General features: G+C 38.9%; 1 protein-coding gene across 2 annotated transcripts in view; it reads right to left on the reverse strand.

The window, feature by feature from the left end:
- Nucleotides 1-440: 440 nt before the first annotated feature.
- The window catches only part of CDK14 (cyclin dependent kinase 14), a 310,575-nt gene continuing 294,585 nt past the window's right edge, over nt 441-16,430 (reverse strand). For both annotated transcript variants that reach the window (XM_084221582.1, XM_084221583.1), the window contains one exon: nt 441-717. The gene's annotated coding sequence lies outside the window, so the exon portion shown is untranslated. The remainder of the gene's footprint in view (nt 718-16,430) is intronic.

A 16,430-nucleotide genomic window follows, 5' to 3' on the forward strand; every position in this document is an offset into this window, starting at 1 on the left:
CATACATCTCATAAGTTTTGCTTTGTCTTTCTCACAGGCCTATTTTGAAAACTGGCATGCTACATAGCCTAAGCAGAGTAACCAAATTTAGAGTACTTAAGTAAACATGCAATTATTGCCATGTTTTTAAATGGATATGAATGGTCTGAGGGGATAATGAAAAAAGAAATTACCCAACAACACTTGAGGAAGAGTGGCAAGTGTTGTAATTGCCAGCTGATCGGACAAGTTGGGCTTGCCCTGGAAAGAAATAGTCTTCCCATTGGTTGCAAACTATGCACAACCCTCAAAGAAAACACACAGTCTTTTATGCCACCGTTGGCTCTTTTTGTACAGTTGTTACTGAAGAAGTGTGAACGCCAAATGTGTTGTCTGAAAGTATTTAAGACATTGCTGGTGAAAGCATAAAAATCCTTACAAAGATGCAGCGCTGCAGTGGAAAATCAAACAAAATCAAACACAAAAGACTGAAAGAGTACATGCCATGTATCAGTAAGCAAAAGCTTAATCTTCACATAGTTCTCTGAAATCACAAGGTATCCAAATGCGTGCAAGGTTTTAAATAAATTGCAGGGAAAAACAGGGTCTTGCCAGCTTCAATTTTCTTTTGAATGAAATCCACCATAGAGACAGAAGGGAAACAGGCCGTGGTTCCTTCCTGGTGTCGGCCTCCTCATTAGGTTTTTGTTTCCCTCCTCCAACCTGGTAAATTTAATCCTGTAAGGAAACAATATAAATTATAATAAGCTTCATGAATTGCATTTTTTTTTTTCACTTGGTAAAATATAGGTTAGGCCAAAGCCACTTATGAAGATGCCAGCTCAGAGTGAAGTGCAGACTTCCAGAGCATGTTTAGAACTGGTACCTCAGGAAAATGAACTTAAAACACCAGTGTTTTTAGGGTGGTCGCCTAAGTGAGATATATTAATCCATATTCATGTGTCTGTGCCCCAAGAGCTAATCCTCACAGGTACCATTAGCACTGACATTCTCCATGGAAATTATAGAGAGCCGTAACCAGTCATCTCTTCTAAAGGTGGTCACACCCCCTGAATGCAAAGGGAGGTTGCTAAAAATGCTGGCACAGCTTCAGGAGTTTACAAGCTTTTTTTGCCCCCTTTCTCCCTAGTGATCTCCTCCATAACACTGCTCATAACTAGTTTTTGAAAAGGTCTCCTCAGTTCTTCTTTCCGAGAGTTGTTTGGGGCACCCTGAAACAAATCAGAAACATTTCTGCAAATATACCCAAGTTATGGAGCTTCTTGGTGTGCTGTGTCTAAATGTATTTACCTTTATTTCAGTGTATTTCTATTACCTAGGCAGATAATTGCAAACTCTCCTTTCAAATATAAAAATAAACACTATTAATAGCTTCACTTATGTTGTCTTTCACTCTGCTGATGAAGAAGCCCAAAGCAATGGCTGCATTTGCACGAAGGTATCCTGATGTTTTTGAGGTTTACACAAAACAGGAGGCAGGCTGAGAATGTGGGACAGGAAAACAAAGTATCCAATAACTGCTAGAAGAGCCACTTGAAGGTTGAATGAAGGCTAGATGAACTGGATGAATGAAGCCACTGAAAGGATTTTATAATTAACATATTTAACTCTTAATAAATTTCCAAGTAGAATTCTGTGTCAAGTAATAAAGTGAGACTTTCTGAAAAAATCTGAAAATATATTTGTTAAGTTCTCCAAGACTAGAACTACAGACCTGATACATTTTTAAAATGCTGTTGCAGGAAGACAGTCAGATGTGAAGGAATTTTATCCCTTAAAAAAAAGAATGCTGAAATATTCATTGAGCATGGAACTGGTTTGTATTAGCATGTCCTTAAACTATTTAAATCAAACTGGATGCAGGTGCCAGTGAATCTAGTCTAGTCCTCATTTCAAAAGCAGGAGAAAAACAAGACATTGGTTTCGAACTGGAGTTTCAAGCATAGCCCTTTCATTGCGGCTTTCAACAAAACGCCCCAATGTTTGTGCAATATCTTAACTTCTGTAATTTCCAGGGTTCCTGTCATGATTCTTGAGAGCTCTTCTGTTTTTTAAGCACCAGGGTACCTAAGTTGGATTAACGAAAGTCTGTTCTTAAGCATCTTGGGCCCTCTTGGAGCTTGGTCCATTCACCACCTCTAGAGTCCTTCTTGGGTTGTTTTCTAAATGTATCTGGAGCTTGTGTGGACTGTCTATTCCACAGGAAAGTACCACTTTCCCCAATGTCTAGAAGCTTGGCTGAAATGCCAATAAATCTTGTGTCAAGGAATACATTTGAGCTGATGCATTTAGTTTACCTTCAAAAGCTTAAAAAGAAAAGCAATATTTGGAATGTGCAGAGATTCACAACTGCTCAGTGATGAAACACCAGTGATAATATTCCCCAAATTCTACATCTCCCTTCCTTCATGAGCACTTTTCAGGGGTGTTCTTTTTGGGAGCTCCTTCTTGGAAAGAAGCAACTAAAATTCCCAAAGCTCCTTCTAATGCTGAGGATGTGTTTGCCCCCACTGCCACCTACACACCAGTTGTGGAAAGCAGGCTTGCAAGTTTGGAAGCTACATCTGCCCAGATCCAGAATAGCTGGCCTAATTTCAGGCTAAGCTCAAATTACTGGAGTTCCAGAGACTGGCATAAGCAGCAGGGATGTCTGAGTCAGGTAATAAAATTATAAGGATAGCAAAGTCTCTGGATGCATGTTTTTCCAGTAGTTATCAAATTGCTCAGAGGGTCATTGCTCATTTGAGAATAACTGCAGTTTAATTACAGAGAACTTTTCCTTTCTACCACTGGACCTCGGGACAGTATCTAAATGAGGTAAGTGTCACACTTCTCCTAGGATTATGCAACAATATCCCAGTAACATTACATTGTCTGGTTTCAAGTTTGGCTTTGTAGGCAAAGCTGATGATACATTCTCCAGGGAAGAGCCTGAGCTTGTGGAATGGGGAATACCTTCATTAGAAGCTTAGCACTTCCAGAATCAAGCCCTAGAACATTAAGAGATTCTTTGGAAATTAATACACTGAGAGCTGCTACCATATAACACATGGGGGAAAAAAAAAATCTTTGCACACTGGACTACTGCCAGCACTAATGCACACTGCAGGCAGAACACTGAAGACTAAGAAAGGGTAGCAAGAGTTACAGGTTTCCTGCTCTGGCTCAGTATAAGGCAAATCACAGTTATAAGATCACAATGCTACCAGCTCCAGCTTTGCTGGATCCTGCCATGCCAGGGCTGTAACTGGCTTCTTGTGAAGCTCAGAGACTGTGTATGGTGGGCAACACCACCCTCCACCTTCTGCACAAGCTCCAGATTTAGATTAGATCGCTGGAAAAGAACATGATTTGATGCCACATTTCACTAATGGTTCTGGCTGGGGAAAGCTAGGAGACACAGTACAACTGGAACCAGGGAACAGTATGGTGGTCTTAGTCTGCCTGCAGTGTAGAAATGTGCAGCATGCCTGGTTTGGAAAGGCAGACTGCACGACAGACCCCCTGCTCACAGCAGTGCCAGAATGTGCAGGGTGTCCTGAACCCTCAGCTCTGCCTGCCAAGGTGTTTCTCCTGAGTGTGAAATCCTTACATGACACAACAAGTGTGGTGGTTAGGAATAAATAATGTTTGCATCCAAATCCCTAATTCTCTGAATGAGTACTGTCAATTCCAAAGTGGAGTCAACAGGTGAAGTCCCTTCCCCTGCCTCAGAGAGCTGCCTGGAATGCCAGCTTTCTCTTATGCTGAACACAGATATGCCACTTGTCAGAGGAGTGCTCTAATCATTGAACAGTTACTCTTCACATTTAATTTTGTTTGAGATGAGACATCAAACAGACAACTCTCCTAAACTGGAGAAAGAAGAGAGCATGTCTTTATCCACAGCAAAAAATCTACAATAAAAAACCTAGAAAATTTTAGACTGGTGTGAACCAATCTTTTTCATTAAAAAAGCATTGTTTCTTCAGAGTGGCTCTTGAAATGAAACATCAGTTGTTCACACAACAAAGACCCAAGGCAGGGCCCTCTACACAGTGTTGCCATTTAGTTCCCAGATGGCTTTGTATTCCATGTTTGCATTTTTAAAGATATATTTTAGAAATATCCTTGCTTAGAATTTATACATTTCCTATATCATACAAATCAAAGTTTTGCCTGGCGACTTGGCAGATTATGTTTATGGCCTCTGGTCACAGCTTTGCTTATAAAATTGTAAATTGTTAAATGGAATATTTACAACTTGTGATTTCCCAAGAGCAAAGTAGGGTTCTTTCATATCTCCTTAAAAATCAAACCAAAACAACAAACCCCAAACAAACAAGCAACAACAAACCCTGAAACATTGAAGACTGCCTTAAAAATGAACTTTTTTCACCACAGATCTGGGTACTTCTGGTTTTCATGACAACTCTACTAAATCTAATAGCTTTCTACAAGTAAGTTAATGATGTACTTGAAATATTAAGTGATCTACATGAAGTGACTCATTTCTATGTTTGTTACCTAGAGGAAACTTCTGCTGCATACATTCTGTTTGTCCCAGACCCTGAACAGTATAGAGCGTTAATCCACCTTAAAAACAGCCAACTTCAGAATGCAGTAGCTGTTGATGTTACACTGGTTCTAGAAAGGCATACCAAAGCCTGTAATTTAAACATTAATCATACTCTCAAAACATGAGGCAAAGGAAGGTGATTAAATCCCAAATATTTTTCTTTATTTTAATTAGTGAAAGAACGTCCTGTCCTGTAAAAATACCAGTTCAATACATATTCCTTTTGGCAGCATCAGCATCCTTCTCTAGGTACTTTTAATTTCTGTATAAATTATCACATCGGGTGGAGCTGTGCTCCCGCAGAGTCTTTAGCATGCAAAGCACGCTCAGAGTGCAGGTCTATTTATGTGGCAGCTGATGCAGCAGTATTATAAGAGTATTCCAGTTTTAAAATAAAAATGTGAGCTGACAACTGGAGATACTGTATTCTTTATGAGCTGAAACATGGAGGTATTTAAGATCATCAACAATAATACTCCTTCTGCTTCTCCCTCCACGACACATGCAGACATCACAGATACCGTTCATCCTTTTTGGAAAAAAAAAGTACAGTATTAACAGGTGATTTTCCCCACACCTTTTATTCCTACCTTTGTTAGAGAAATCATTTTAAAAAGCCAACCAAACATTAGCAATACTATTTGCACTCAGATAATATCTACGTGCAACTTGTTGCTATAAATATTAATTAATTGGATCACCAATACCCATAATGCAACTTTATTTTGACCTACATGCCCTATGAACTAGATATTTTTTGGATTCAATTTCCTTAAAACCAACTGTCAGCATCATGTGATGGAAGAGATGAAAAATGAAAATGAGCGTTCCTGCTGTGCAGGTGAGTGACCTGTGGGAGACAGCTCTGCCTGCTAGGATTTTTACACGTACCATCAGACACAGACCAATTGATTAGATCATCTTATACCTGCCACCAACTAGGCTCAAGAGACTAATTAGAGAGAGTACTGCCTGCGCAGGCACCCCATTGACACCTAATTTGCTCAGCCAAAGCCTTTGGGGAGAATGTATTATCTCTGCAGCTGCACTTCATGCATTTCTGATTTGAGGCATAAGCAAGGAGTACTTCTTCACTCTTTTGAGCAAACTGAGTATATAAGCCCTTAAGTGCTAAATACAAGCAGACAAATTAAATCTGGCCAGCTGCCATAAATCCTTTTCCCCTTCAAATATATATACACATATACATGCATACATGTTTTATTTTTTATCTATGTCTATGATATATGTGCACAAGTGCAAACATACAAAAAATGTGTATGTGTGAGTCTGAATGTGTGTAGAAAGGATGGGCATATAAAGGCATTTCTATAAATATATGCTTTAAAATATGTAATTGTCACACTGTATAGTGTGCCTTCCTTCACAGGGAAATTTTACTTCTGTGAAATTTAAAAGAAATGCATTTGTTCTCATATATGAAAAATAAATGATCTGCAGTGTTGTTAGCTCAGGCTCAGAATTACCCCGTGGACAAGGCTCAGTAGATTGATGCCTATAAAGTTGCTCTGTGTATCTTCAGAGGTGCTAGTTCAAAGATTATCTCAGTATACAGCCTAGCTTTGTTGGAAGATTTTCTTCGATGGACTATACCTTGTTTGTGGTTTCCTGAGGAATACTATTCACTAAGGCTAAATATAAGGTTTCTTAAATTGCTTTCTGCTGGGCTTTAGTTTTATCTAGTTATCCATGTCCCAAAATACACCGGAACAGCAAGACTTGCGGCTGCTATTAAAAATTTATTCTGAAAAAAAAAAGAAGAAGAAGAAGAAAAAGAGACACCCTAGAAAAACTAGAATTTTTTGACAAACTGAGAAGGGTTTGAAGAAAATAATTTCAACTATAGGCTGATTCCTGAACTCAGAAGCCTTGTAACACACAGGGACATAGTGAATTTGCATCACTCCTGAAACAGCACTGAAGCCAAGTATCTTCTTCCTTGTTATTTGTCTACAAAACAACTTTCAGGAGCTGAATAAGGCTGAATTATTGCAGTTTAATTTCAGTCTCTGTCAAAGCCCATGTTGCCAAGGTCAGTTTATAGTGTCAACTCAGTGTCATCCTGCACCCCTGTAACTAAAGAAGGAAAGAAGCTGTAGCAAGATAGGTGCAAGTTACATGTGTGGCCAAAATATCAGGTGTAATCTCCTTTGCAAAACACACTATAAATGTGACTTCCAGTCTTGTTCCTAGGATGGGGCATAACTCAATACAGAGAGAGTATCCTCACCTTTCTCCCCTCACACAGGCCACATCTTTTCCAATTCACTTAATATTTCTTTAGCTATTTAATATCATTTAATGTTTAAATGACACCTTTAGATTATCTTGGCAATTTTTGGCAACTACTCTTTCACAGATGCAGCACTGTACAGGATACACATTGTAATTATAAGTGCTATGAGTACTTAGCAGTAAACCATATTTGACAAATAATTAGCACAGGATTAACTGGTTAATTTCTTCTATTTTCTTCTCTTGTGTCTTAGTTAATGCACTGGTATTCTTATACACAAGGGATTTCCTACACTCTATCTAAAGTGATGAAAATTGCTGTATCTTCTTCACAGTTCTGACATATAAATCATAATACAGATCCTTATGGACATATTGCTGTGTTACCAATTCCTCTCTCCACAAAGAATTTTTCACAGATTGGCTTTGCCTCTAAGCAGAGCCCTGCAACTCTAAATAGATTTGTGTGTGGGAGTTGACTGCAATTTCAGGGTGGGTGCGAAAAGATGACCCTAAAAGAAGTGAGTGCTAGACAGGGGCTGTAAGCTAGTAAGAAAAGAAAAAACCAGAATAGTAATACAATTATAAACTATCGTATTTTATGAGCATACTTTAAATAACTAACATAATCTTTGAAAGGTGAGATGTCTATGGCACTGTGGATATGGGGCTGGAAAACAGAAACCAAGATTTTGGCTTTGCTGCTGAATGTGACTGTAGGCAAGTCATTTCATCCCACTGCAACCTGTTTTGTAACAGGGGCCCTGGTTTATGTCCCAGCCTCTGGGTTTAGTGTCTCCAAAATTAGTGCCCTGTTTTAGCTGGAGCCACCAATAGTTCAAATTATGTAAATAGAGCTTAATTTATCAAAAATGCACTATTAGAACTGTTGCAACATTGGTAGTACTTGAAATCTTTACTTGGACTGTGAGTTTTCCAAATTGTACGTTTACGCAGAGTATGAGCCCAAAGTGAAAGTCCTGCATCACCTGACTTGGTGAATGTGCACCCAATAGTCCAGTGTGGGAGGCTGATTCTGAAGAGCCAAGATTTACCCTTAAATTACACACCAGCTGCTAAGTAGCATGTATGCATATCAGTAATTGCAAACCAACAGTGCATACTTTGCACACAGGTCTCTAGAAAATATTATCATGAATTCCTTCACAGTGTGTCTTGTGAGGACAAAAAAAGGAATAAAAGCATGATCTTTACTGTAATATATTTTATTCACAGTATTAATTTCCAGTGTTATTTGATCCTGTGATTGGTTCCACAATTGATTTGTAGGTATACTTTTAACTTTTGAGTGGCTGTGGTAACTTCCAAATTAGTTTTCTACAAGTCTTTCAGCAAAAATTCTTTCCTACCCTAACTGCCCACAGCTGAAGCTTTTTCTTTGAGTTGAGAACAAAGTCCACAAAGCCCTTCACAATTACCATTTGAATAAGGCTTCACATGAAAAATGGCCAGGACTGAATCTACTACATGTCTTCTAGTTTTTGAGAATAAAGCACAGCCTTCTGTGAGTGAGCTCTGGGAAAACTAGTACTTCAGATGAAGATACTACAAAAATAGCAGTGTTATTGAGCTTAACATAGTTTGCATGCAAAGCCATAGAAACCTTACTAAAAACAAAAACACAAATTGAGGATTTTGGTACCCATCAAGAACAGAAAAATATTAATGCTAGTTGTTTGCAAGAATATACTTCTCAAACCTGACAAACATCCAAATCCCTTCAACTTCTTCCAACCTTTTTCTATCTGATTAACATGATATGTCTAAATTGCTATGCTTCTTACCCTGATAACTTGCAAAAAAACCTGCCAAAGACGAATTGACTGAACGTGAATTGGAGAAATGCTGTCTCCCTGGATCTATAATGAGAGAACCTAAACCTACAATTTTTGCCAGTGTTTGACACAATGAGATCCTTATCTCAGTGGTAGCACCAGCTCTCATCTCAGATAAGTAAATGCTATGCCTAAAAAAAATTTGTAGATACCTTAATTAAAATATCTAAAGCAAAAAAAAAAAAAAAAAAAAAAGAAAAGAAAGAAAAGAAAAGCCTATCTGTTACAGTTGTATATAGGAGAACTCAGAAAGGAAATACCTGTTGGAAGATGATATAAAGGCGTTAATTCTCTGGTCAACAGGTTTATTACTGGTTTGAACCCATCTCTGGTGAAAAGGAGCTCCAGAGCGGCTGCTGAGAGATCTGCTCATTGCTAAACTCTCTTGCAGAGCTAAAGAGTCAAGGGATGGGAGATTCAACTACAAACAGCTGGGTATGAGTGAGCTTAGCTGTGGTACCCTTCTACCATGTCTCACCTTTGTGGCAGAGCCAGCTAAAGAAATTTGCAGGGCTGCAAATCTATTCCCTTGTTCCTGCCCTGCACTTGTGCCCCTGTCACTCATATTGTAAAATTTTCTGTGGAACTCTCTGTACACTGTGTCACTAAAGGTATCAAAAGGGACATTTTTATGTGGAACTTCATAATGAAGTGATCCAATTAACACCAAACTTCCAACTAGCTTCATCACAGCTAATGGGATTGAAAACTGGTGAGGGAGCAAGAAGGAACTGCCTGGATAGAGCTAGACAGAAACTTATCACGCTGTTCTTGTTTGCAAAGACAAAATGATGGAATAATATCCTTATTTTTAATCAGCAGCATTCCCCAGTGCATTACGAAGAACAAAGCTTCATTCTAAAATCTGAAGCCACCTCCCAACTCACAAATGGCTAATTATTTTCAGGTATCTGGAAACACTGTGAAATCTGCCTTAGCCAGGCACTTAGAGGAGCAGACAGAAGTTGTCACATAATGACCTACTAATTAAAAAGGAAGAAAACCAAACTCAAAAGCTCTGGGAATACCCGTAAGATGGCCTAATAAGGATAATCTCCGGTACATGTTTCAAGGGAGCAGCAAACAAGAGATGGCTGAGAGCCCATGCCTCTGACTGGAAGTTCTTTGAATTTTTTTGGTTGGTTTTATTTTTTTTTTAGCAGCAAAAATGTGTTGGCCTGCCAATATACCAAGGAGATGCTTAACAGTTTGTGAAGCTTCAAGTCATATTTAACCAGAATTCAGAGAATTCAGACAGGTTAGAAAAGCATCTGATTCTTTATAGGTCACTATCTAGCTTTGAATGAAGAATATAACCCTAGAGTTCAGGGACAGCAGATAAACTGTGCCCTCCAAATACCACAAATGAAACTTACTGACTGCCAGTATCAGGAATGATGGTAGCTGCTCTTAACAGGGCTATTTATCAGCTCAAACCTAAGCACATTTAGATAAATATGTATGTATGTATGTATGTATGTATGTATGTATATTATCTGCAACACAACAGCTGACCAACTCAGAACCCAAATTAGATGATGTGTTTGACCATCTCCTTCCACTCCTCCCCATCTAATGTAACAAATACATCTCTTCAGAGAACTGAATCAGAAATTTATTCTTGCTTTTCCCTGTCATGGCTTTTATCCTCAAAGCGAAGTCTGCTGGACAAAATGACATGTGAAAGACAAAATACTTGCCAGATGACTCATTAGCAATTACCTCTTCCCAAAAATTAAACCCTGCCTCATTGAAAAAAATAAAGAATCTGCAGGTACTTCAAAATAGGGCATTTTGTATACATGTGATTGTTAAAATTATTAGTCAAGTTGCTTCTTGAAAGCTAAGTAGTCTTGGAACAAATTTAATGCTGCTAGTTTAATCAGTGCAGAGTAGCTGTGGCATAGTCTAGAGATGGGTGTGGACCATTTTGTTCTAACAAAGATTCCTTGGAATTTAAAAATGCCTCTGCAAGGGATCAGAACACTATAAACTACCTCAGACCCCACAGATAAATGCTAAGCATTAAGAAAACAATGTGCAAATGTTTATCACTACCACAATCATTCTAGTAGCCTGCAAGTACCTACAGGCAACTTGGATTTAAGTTACACTTTTTTTTTTTTTTTTTTGAAAAGACAGGGTGAGTGTTCAGGTGCAGAAGGAAAAAAAAAAGAGGGATGGGTAAACAAAAGAAAAAAAAATTCCATTTCTCACCTGCATTTTTATTTCCATTTGTGTTCTTCCTAGAAAGTACTTTTCAAACCAGCAAAGAATTTTTAATCTGGAATGTGGAGTTATGAATGCTTTTGTTTTTAACTTGACAGAACAGATATTATTGCAGCTGCATTTGGGATAGTAAAGATCCTTCTAGCTATACACCATCTGGTTATGCATTCTGTTTGCTGCTGTGACTTTTGAGAGACTGAGCATCATGGCAAAGTGGTCATGTCAATTAAAATACATTTTTTAGGACAGCACTGCAACACTTAAGGACATATAAATTAGACAGAAAGCAGACCTCACATGCTGAAGCAGAATGATCTTTCCCATATAGTATATTATATTAATGGCAAGTTTAAGTAATAGATGTATTTAAATTTTGGAATACATTTCCAAATATGATTATGTCCTAAGCTCTTAATCTATGTGCCCACCCACACCATGAATGCCATACAATGGCATTTATTGACAGAGATATCAGGAAGTCTTTACAGTTGACATTTTCAAGCCTAAATTGTTTCCCAACCAAAGAGTTCCTAAGACTAGAATGGAACAGAGGAGAAAAAAAATCCCAGTTTAGGAAATGCAATGGTGTCTTTATGACATATTGCTTGTCTTCATGCTCATTCCCCAGAGGATGTGCTGATACTTGCTGAATACTGCTATGCAGTCCTTCCACCTATACAGCTCCCACTTGGGATTTTTGCTGAAAATCTGTGACATTAGAAATAGTTACTGGCAGCTTCAGGCCAGCTGCTTTCTTCCCTGCCAGTTCCATTTTTACATACAAAACCATATGGAGCACTGAAACAGAAATATTTCTCCAGTGCAGTCTCTGTGGCATTAAATGGAAAAAATGTTCCAGAATTAGCACCTCTACAGAGCATCCCTACAGCACTGAGGATATTCTATCTAGTACATAAGGAGATCACAAAGCAGCTCAGTGATTTTATTTCTCAGAGTCCCCACTCTGGTTGGGGTAAGAACCTTTTCAACTATGTATGACTGAGATGTTCAGATACCATACATGGTTTGGGAAATCTAGCATGAGGTTCCTCTCAGACACAACTTTTAGAAACCAAGCAGCATCTACAGTCTTTGAGAACCAGACCTCTTTCAGATGTTACAGGGAGAGGCTTCTCCCTTCCCTTTTGTTTTTTAAAAGACTTAAGAATGTTTTTAAAAGCCAGTCTCACACACTAGAGAGGCTTGTGGCAGAAACAGTAGATGTCAAATGAGGTGCAACATACTGTGCATTTTGTGGTATGCAAAGACAGGGATCATGGTAAGATGGAGCACTAAAGGCTTTTCTTTCAGAAGTGCTATAAGCATTGGTTTTCTTGTAACTGCAAGAAATACTTAATCTTTTTTTTGAAGCTCCATTATAAAAGTAAGGTTTTGCATAGCTCATTTAAATAGTTTAAATGACACAAGGTTAAGAACAGGAAAGCCTTTCACCAAAGGTGGTTAGTCCTTTTCAAAGATTTCATATTATTTGAAGCTTACTTTCACTGCATTCTTTTACCTTGGCTGCTTCCCAAGTGGGTATAAGTTAATTAAATAGGATTTTGACCCTTTAACCTTCCCTATAAACTGCATCTTTACCTAACTCTATTTAAATAAATCAGATAAAAAACCAATCGTAGCAGAATATATATTTTTACAGCTGTGGAAAAAACAAACATGTCCATTAAGCTTATTTGTAAGTACTTAGTAGTCAAAGCAACAGCCAAGACTCATGGATGATTTTAATTAAAATAAATCTGGGTGGGCATATAAATTCATTTACGATGGTTTTTTTCAAACTGAAACTTCTCTAGCATTACTGAACAGCACAGCACTACAGTAAACTCTCGTTTGTTTGTGGCAACTGAAGCTCAATCCACCTGATTAGCTTGTATTCCAGTTGAGTAATGTAAAGTGTAAATTGTATCTACAGAAAATATCAAAGATATGAGGCTGAAAATTGTTACAGGAAAGAAGAGAAAGAAAGAGCAGAACAGATGGACAGACAACAATTATACAATGATACCTAGCACCTCTGTAACTGACATGCCCTGGGTTTAAATATCAAAAGGAGGTGAAATAGATGCACCGGGAGAATGCTGAATTGCTCTCTACAAACAGATAGTGTGGCTTTCTGTATCTCATTAGCCCTTTTCACCTTAAAGCACGGCTTCTGATTATTAGACCCTTCCAAAAAGCCTTTTAAGTTCATCCAGAAACAAAATACAGTCTAGGTATGAAGAATGATAACAGCTATGTATGGAGAAATGAGTAACTAGCTCATGTATAAAGAATGAACAAAGAACTAAGCTGCCTCTTTGTGCCTAAGTGATGTGCTCAGGTCTCTGCATAGGCAGTAACAAAGGCACTGCTACTGGATTGATCACATCTCTCACCCACAGTAGGAACTTCTAAAATTGAGTTCATCACAGAAATAAATCCTTCCAAAACACAAGCCTTCAGCTTGATACATTAACAGCAATACCACCTAACCACTGCACTGGTACATAATGTTCAAATTTTGCAGCCATTGGGTGATAAATACACACCTTTTCAAGGGTGCTACATTTTGATCATTGATTGGGACATATTTGCCCCTTTCCTTACATTTCTCTCAACCCACCCTTGCTGAATAAAGAGCAGGAAGATGGCAACAACAATCATATAATGTATAAGGAGCTCCCACTGCAGCATGAGCAGAGACAGGCACAAGTGGGGAGACAGACCTGTGTGCCAACTCACATCTTCCAAGGTGCAACTCATCTCCTCATGTAAGTGCTTGGGGGTTTGTAGTGGCATCGTGCATCATGTTTTGTCCACCTTTGTCAAACTATTTTAGACCAGGGCTATTACTATGCACAGGCTGTGATAGCAAGGATTAACAGGAATAAGGTTTTCTGTTTCTCACATTGCACAGAAGAGGATCATATACGCCCAACAGCAAGATTTCTCTGCAAGATTTCTTCACTATCCCCAAAACAAAGCTATCTGAAGTAATATGTAGCAGTAGAGAGTGTCCAAAGGAAAAAAAAAATCAAAACATGCATAGGAAATTCCGAGAATTATAATAAATAGTTTAAAGGCATACCAACAGCCTGTAACTCTCCCTTCTCAAACATTTTTATCCTGTCAAGTAATCAACAATAAAGGTACTGTAAACTCAGAAAGATACTTTCTTTGTGCTTTGAAAGGGCTTTGCATAGAGTTATTTTAATTATTTTCCTTCTATAGTAAGTAGAGGATGAAAAAGATTTCTGAAATAAGAAATGTTATTGTTAACTCACTAATCACAGCTGAGGGACTTAGGGGCAGTCTGGTTCCTGAAATATCTTTGAGCATATTTTACAGAATTGACTTAGTTGGTGGTATCCCTGTCACATGGATTTCAATGCAAGGCACCAGAACTTCCTTTATGCAGAATTACAACAGACAACACTGGACACCGAAATCATATCCTGGGAAATTCTAGATCACTAATACTTGAAACAGGGAATTTTTATTAATTTTAAGAAGTTAATTTTTCATTTGTATATGCCTATTTATGAGGTGATTGAATTTTGAGTCAATGTGTAAGTTACACACACTGTTATTTATTTTTCAAACATAAAATACATATCCCTGCTGCTTTGAGAAACTACTGACCCTTAAAAGTCAAAGCAAGGGCTTGATTCCTCTCCTTTGATTCTGTGGGTGCCACAAATGAGAGGGTTATGAGCTTCCCTGTTTTGCTTCTTGACATTCAACATGCTTATGGCTTGGGACCAACAGAGTAGCTGGGGGCAACCCAGGTGTCAACACATAGGAAGAGCTGCTGAGGGGACCTTGGAGAAATGCTGAGCCCATGGCCAAGGAGCCCCGTGTGGCAGAGCAGTCCAGGGGGGAGCCTGCAGCCAAAGCCAGGCAGTCACACAGCCACAAACCATGAGGTTTCACAGCAGAAGCTGCTATAATATGGAAATAGATTCTTACCCTCTAGGCCCATATGTCATCACACCAAGCTAAGCTGAAGCTGCCAACTAAAATGGGCAATTTCACATGAACTTGGCAGGGTGACTGCCAACACAGAGCTTGTTTTCCACTGGTGCCACCCACTCTGCTAATCCAATTCTGTCTCCTGACTTGCTTTTAAATAATAATGAACAGCAGATGGGAGGGGAAAATGTTGCTGGCTGCTAAGCCAGCGTGCGAGTGAGGCTCTTTGCTTTTCACACATCTTGTGCAAACTAACTCTGAATGCAATGTCAAGTGATTAATAGTGGTTAAAGGAGAAAGCCAGGATTTGCCATGTTCTCATTTAATCTTTGACCAGGACAGGCAGGCAAACAAAACAGTCAGGAAAATAACATGTTCAAAGAGAAAGAACCAACTTCCATAACACTTAACTTTGATAAAGGTAGGGATGGGCTCTTCCTCCCATGCTTGCAAATATCATTTTGGTGGGTTTTTTTGGGTGCTGGCATAATATGGAGTTGCTAAGCACCAGAGCAATATTAAAAACACCTTTCAAGTTAAACACACAGTAATCAGGACAGGTATTATTGAGCATAATTCCATGGCTGACTCCTTTTTGATAAGGAGACAGGAAACAGGCTGAAGCACCAGGGTGGGGAATAGGGATGCGACTGTCAGGAAAAAGGGCAGAGGGAGGCATGGAGAGGCAGCGGGCAGGCAGCAGAGAGCAAACAGCCAGGAGGCTGCCTGTCTCTTCAGCAGCAGCAGGAGGACCCATTGTTCCTGGGTCACACAACATTATCTCCTGCCCAACAAACAGCAGGTAAGCTTGTTTGCACAATGCACTGTGTTTTCTCTTGTGTCAGCCTGACACAGAGGATAATCGCCTCCTACTGCTGCCTGCTGACCTCACACTGAGGGTTGAAAGGTAGGAATCCCACTGGCAACACATCTCGATGAAGGTGAAAGAAGGTATCAGTATGATTCCATACACCAAAACCTCTTCCACTGTATCAGTTTCTGAAAATTCGGCAACTTAAAGCTCTTGAAAGGAGTTAAAGTGCTTGTGCACTGTATCTAATCTCTTGTACACCTGTAGTAGTCTTTAACACATGGTCATTTTCTTGTCCCTAAAGAAACCTTTACCACATTTGCTGCTCAAACGATATGCTGCTTTTGTAAGAGAAAGGGTTTTATTAAAAATAAGACCCTTGATTCCTTTATTGTGGAAGATGGAAGGTCTCAAGTAAGTTGAATGGGCAGACAAGAAAAAATAACTAAGTTTCAGTAGCTGAATGCTTGGAAAGTTGCATTTGAGTCTTGCTTCTGCCATAGTTCCTACATGGTGCTAGAAGCTAGAAAACTATTATCAGAACTCCTACAATACTAGAGAAGTTAACCTTTTTTTTTTTAACTTTTTTTTTTTTTAACAGACATTCACTTGGCAGCTCTGATTTTCTTTGTAATCCAAGATAGATCCTGGCTGGGGCTGCAGATATGCTGAGCATTCACTGCTCCAACTGAGGTCAATGCAGAATGAAATCCAATCTGAACATATTGAGCACTAAAGGATGCAAGGA

Source organism: Fringilla coelebs, assembly GCF_963513975.1.
Source record: "Fringilla coelebs genome assembly, chromosome: 1".
Taxonomy (NCBI): domain Eukaryota; kingdom Metazoa; phylum Chordata; class Aves; order Passeriformes; family Fringillidae; genus Fringilla; species Fringilla coelebs.